This window comes from Lucilia sericata, unplaced genomic scaffold (genome assembly GCF_015586225.1).
Source record: "Lucilia sericata isolate MDLA Ls3-8-SP2 unplaced genomic scaffold, ASM1558622v1 Contig000004F_arrow, whole genome shotgun sequence".
NCBI lineage: Eukaryota > Metazoa > Arthropoda > Insecta > Diptera > Calliphoridae > Lucilia > Lucilia sericata.
In genome coordinates this window covers 124,671-130,649 of record NW_023994045.1, presented here as the reverse complement: position 1 = coordinate 130,649, position 5,979 = coordinate 124,671, and positions in this window count along the sequence as shown.

Genomic DNA, 5,979 nt, shown 5'->3' with positions numbered 1-5,979 from the left:
CACCGCTGATGCTAAAGCCTCTATAAGTTGATCGCGAGCGATCAAAGCAGTTGGGATCTCGTGAGTGCCAGTTAATACGTCGTCAACGTACATACATTTCCGAAGTATTTTCGCCGCTAGAGGGTACTCACTTTCGGAATCTTCTGCCAATTGTACCAAGGTACGAATATCAAGATAAGGTGCACAATTAACACCGAAGGTCACAGTTTGTAACTCATACTCTTGTATTTCCTCCGTCAGAGTATAACGAAATAAAATTCGTTGAAATGGAGTATGATATTTATCAAGTCTAATCTGCCTATACATTTGTGTTATATCACAGTTAAAAACAAATCTAAAAAAGCGCCAACGTAAAATCAGGAGAACTAGGCCTGTAATGTGGGTCCCACAAATAAACGATCGTTCAGACTGTTACCGATAGACGTCTTATTTGACGCATTGAAAACAACACGTAATTTAGTGGTTTTCCTGTCTAAGGAGAGTCATTAACTGGACGCATATGGTCCAAAGTTAAATATTCCCTAACGACGTCATCATACATATCCTTAATAACAGGATTTCTCAAGAGAGAGGACTCTTTCCTTATAAATTGCGCCCTAACATTCTGCCTAGACTGACCAGGAGATACCATATCGGGAAATTCCGGTTTAAATGGTAATGTTACCACATATCGACCATCAGAATTTCGACGAGTAGTTTTCCTATGATTGCCCTCACATATACGATCATAAGCGGACATAAGTTTCCGTTTAGGAGGTTCCTCTAATTCCCAAAACCTAAGTTAGGTACTATTCAAATTATCTTCTTCAGAAAAATCAACTCTAGTGTTGTATACTTGAATTGAAGACTAAGGAACTTGAAGACTAAGGAACAGCCAAAAATAATTTTCTGAGCCACTAATGTCCCTAAAACTTTTCTAACTGAACCCATAATAATCGGTGGATATAAATCTGCCCCTAAGAGTAGATCAACTAGTTTACAATCAAATAAGTAGGAATCTGCTAAATGTATTTTTGGCAAATCATTACGATATTCATTCGATATTACAAATGAGGGCAAATCACCAGATATAGTTGGTAAAACAAGAGCTATTGTACTCAAAAGAATTGAAGAGTCCAAGGGCGTGCCAATATAAATGGAACACGATTTCCTTGATATAACAGAAGTCGCCTGGTTAATACCAGATATTTGAACATTCGTCGATTGCGTTAAGATCTTTAAGCGATTCTGTACCCGTTCGGAAATGAGCGATGATTCCGAAGCAGGGTCAATAAGAGCACGAGCTGGGAATGTCATACCCTGGTGATGAATGTTCATCATCGCTGTTTCTAACAATATGGTTTGGTTTTGCAAAGTATAAAACGCCTGTCGATTAATAGAAGCCGAAGTGCTAGAGCTGTTAGATGTTGCTACTTGAGAAGTGGTATAGAAGTGGGTATAGATAGAGCAGCTTGTGATATAGCACTTGTGCTCGGACCAGGATTAGGAGTTCTAGAACTTCCATTTGAATCTTCTGAAGTAGGCACATTTATATGTAATATAGTATTGTGCTTCTTTTTACAAATAGAACAACAATGCAGACTCTTACACTCTTTCACTTCATGAGTTCGTGACAGACAATTAATGCAATAGTGATGTTTCTTAATAGTCGAGAATCTGTCCATTTCCGAAAGTTTTTAAATCTCTTACAATCCCGTAGAAAATGGCTTTGATTCTTGCATAAAATGCAAGAAAGGGAAGAAGATGAAGTGGCATGGTGCGCTTTTGACTTTGGAGTCGATAATTGTGGGACTGTCACGTAGACATTCTAAGGTATGAATTCTTTCTGTCAGAAAGGCATCCAAATCTTTCCAAACAGACAATACGAATTTGTCTTTTATACTTTGTTCCCATAAGGTAACAGAGTTATTGGGAACTCGTTGAACACAAAGGAAAACAATTATCGGATCCCAATTTTCTGTCGAAACATTATACATTGATAATGCCGAAAGACAACTGTTTATACCTCTTTTTATGATCTTGAGACCTTCAGAAGTTTCCTTTTCAATAATAGGGAGATTAAAAAAAGATTTAAGTTGGTTGTTAACCAACATACGTGGATTTTCATAAGCAGCCCTAAGACTATTCCATGCCATATCAAATCCTAAATGCGAATTAGGATATTTAGCTAATATTTCCTTTGCATCACCACTAGTCATACGTATAAGATTATTTACGTATAAAACAGTAAATAGATTCCTAAAAGTGGGCCAAGAGAGATAATCTCCGTCAAAGGTCTCAACATTACAGGGCGGTACTACTAAACAATGGTAGCTAAATTGTCTAGGTATGTCTGATAGGTTGACTTAACCTCGTTCATTAAAACCTTCAATTCATCGGAATGGACCTCTAAACTAAAAACAGCGAGTCTTTCTTCCTTAAGACCGTTCATATTAGCCTCAAAGCTTATGAGAGCATCAGAAGCTCCAATAAAGAGAGCAAGAGCAGGCACAGACATAGTTATTTTAATTTTAATGCGATCAAATAAAATAAATTTAATAATTCAATTCAATTTAATTTTATCTTTGTTTAAAAGACAAATTTATCGATTTATTATTGTGTAAATTAATAAAATTTTACAAAGGAAAACAAATAATTTAATAAAAATTGCAAAATAGATACAATCTTTATTAAAAATCGTAAAAAAATATTTAAATAATAACCAACTTTAATATTAGTCAAACTGACCGTCACCCTACGGTCGGTTAAAAATAGAAGAAGAAGCAGATTATTATATATAAAGATTATGTACAAGGTACATAAACATAATATTCTTTATTTACTTCACTTCTTCTTTATTTTATTTGTTATTATCTTTATTACTTTTATTTGTTCTTATTTACTTAATATTTTTTCACACACGATTTTATTAAATTTATTTTTGGCACTTTCTTTAAAATTTTTTATTTTTACTTTATCTTTAATATCTGTCCATCTGTGTAAACAAATGAACGGTAGATTAATATTGTACTTAGCAAAAGGGTAGTAACAACTGTCAAACAAACAAAACGGTTGTGTATGTGCGAATAAATTTAATAAACAAGACTTTTGTTCTTTTTTCTTTCTTTTTATAATTATTCTTTTAAATGCACTTTAATAAATTTCACTCAAATAAATTCAAAGATTACGCACCTTATAAATCCAATTGCGCCCTAACATTCTGCCTAGACTGACCAGGAGATACCATATCGGGAAATTCCGGTTTAAATGGTAATGTTACCACATATCGACCATCAGAATTTCGACGAGTAGTTTTCCTATAATTGCCCTCACATATACGATCATAAGCGGACATAAGTTTCCGTTTAGGAGGTTCCTCTAATTCCCAAAACCTAAGTTAGGTACTATTCAAATTATCTTCTTCAGAAAAATCAACTCTAGTGTTGTATACTTGAATTGAAGACTAAGGAACTTGAAGACTAAGGAACAGCCAAAAATAATTTTCTGAGCCACTAATGTCCCTAAAACTTTTCTAACTGAACCCATAATAATCGGTGGATATAAATCTGCCCCTAAGAGTAGATCAACTAGTTTACAATCAAATAAGTAGGAATCTGCTAAATGTATTTTTGGCAAATCATTACGATATTCATTCGATATTACAAATGAGGGCAAATCACCAGATATAGTTGGTAAAACAAGAGCTATTGTACTCAAAAGAATTGAAGAGTCCAAGGGCGTGCCAATATAAATGGAACACGATTTCCTTGATATAACAGAAGTCGCCTGGTTAATACCAGATATTTGAACATTCGTCGATTGCGTTAAGATCTTTAAGCGATTCTGTACCCGTTCGGAAATGAGCGATGATTCCGAAGCAGGGTCAATAAGAGCACGAGCTGGGAATGTCATACCCTGGTGATGAATGTTCATCATCGCTGTTTCTAACAATATGGTTTGGTTTTGCAAAGTATAAAACGCCTGTCGATTAATAGAAGCCGAAGTGCTAGAGCTGTTAGATGTTGCTACTTGAGAAGTGGTATAGAAGTGGGTATAGATAGAGCAGCTTGTGATATAGCACTTGTGCTCGGACCAGGATTAGGAGTTCTAGAACTTCCATTTGAATCTTCTGAAGTAGGCACATTTATATGTAATATAGTATTGTGCTTCTTTTTACAAATAGAACAACAATGCAGACTCTTACACTCTTTCACTTCATGAGTTCGTGACAGACAATTAATGCAATAGTGATGTTTCTTAATAGTCGAGAATCTGTCCATTTCCGAAAGTTTTTAAATCTCTTACAATCCCGTAGAAAATGGCTTTGATTCTTGCATAAAATGCAAGAAAGGGAAGAAGATGAAGTGGCATGGTGCGCTTTTGACTTTGGAGTCGATAATTGTGGGACTTCCCTAATGTCACGTAGACATTCTAAGGTATGAATTCTTTCTGTCAGAAAGGCATCCAAATCTTTCCAAACAGACAATACGAATTTGTCTTTTATACTTTGTTCCCATAAGGTAACAGAGTTATCGGGAACTCGTTGAACACAAAGGAAAACAATTATCGGATCCCAATTTTCTGTCGAAACATTATACATTGATAATGCCGAAAGACAACTGTTTATACCTCTTTTTATGATCTTGAGACCTTCAGAAGTTTCCTTTTCAATAATAGGGAGATTAAAAAAAGATTTAAGTTGGTTGTTAACCAACATACGTGGATTTTCATAAGCAGCCCTAAGACTATTCCATGCCATATCAAATCCTAAATGCGAATTAGGATATTTAGCTAATATTTCCTTTGCATCACCACTAGTCATACGTATAAGATTATTTACGTATAAAACAGTAAATAGATTCCTAAATGTGGGCCAAGAGAGATAATCTCCGTCAAAGGTCTCAACATTACAGGGCGGTACTACTAAACAATAATAGCTAAATTGTCTAGGTATGTCTGATAGGTTGACTTAACCTCGTTCATTAAAACCTTCAATTCATCGGAATGGACCTCTAAACTAAAAACAGCGAGTCTTTCTTCCTTAAGACCGTTCATATTAGCCTCAAAGCTTATGAGAGCATCAGAAGCTCCAATAAAGAGAGCAAGAGCAGGCACAGACATAGTTATTTTAATTTTAATGCGATCAAATAAAATAAATTTAATAATTCAATTCAATTTAATTTTATCTTTGTTTAAAAGACAAATTTATCGATTTATTATTGTGTAAATTAATAAAATTTTACAAAGGAAAACAAATAATTTAATAAAAATTGCAAAATAGATACAATCTTTATTAAAAATCGTAAAAATATATTTAAATAATAACCAACTTTAATATTAGTCAAACTGACCGTCACCCTACGGTCGGTTAAAAATAGAAGAAGAAGCAGATTATTATATATAAAGATTATGTACAAGGTACATAAACATAATATTCTTTATTTACTTCACTTCTTCTTTATTTTATTTGTTATTATCTTTATTACTTTTATTTGTTCTTATTTACTTAATATTTTTTCACACACGATTTTATTAAATTTATTTTTGGCACTTTCTTTAAAATTTTTTATTTTTATTTTATCTTTAATATCTGTCCATCTGTGTAAACAAATGAACGGTAGATTAATATTGTACTTAGCAAAAGGGTAGTAACAACTGTCAAACAAACAAAACGGTTGTGTATGTGCGAATAAATTTAATAAACAAGACTTTTGTTCTTTTTTCTTTCTTTTTATAATTATTCTTTTAAATGCACTTTAATAAATTTCACTCAAATAAATTCAAAGATTACGCACCTTATAAATCCAATTTTTTTATTTACGTTGGAGGTTGAAATGGTGGTGGTTTTTACTTTCGAAGAAAAATTACGATCTTAGAAAAAAACAAAATATTAAGGGAATTAATTTGAGTGCTTCAAATCTGGCTAGATCGTACCAAATGTTTGTGTGTGTGCAAAAAAAAAAAAAAATAATAAAACGAGAAAGAGTTAAGTTTTTTCAA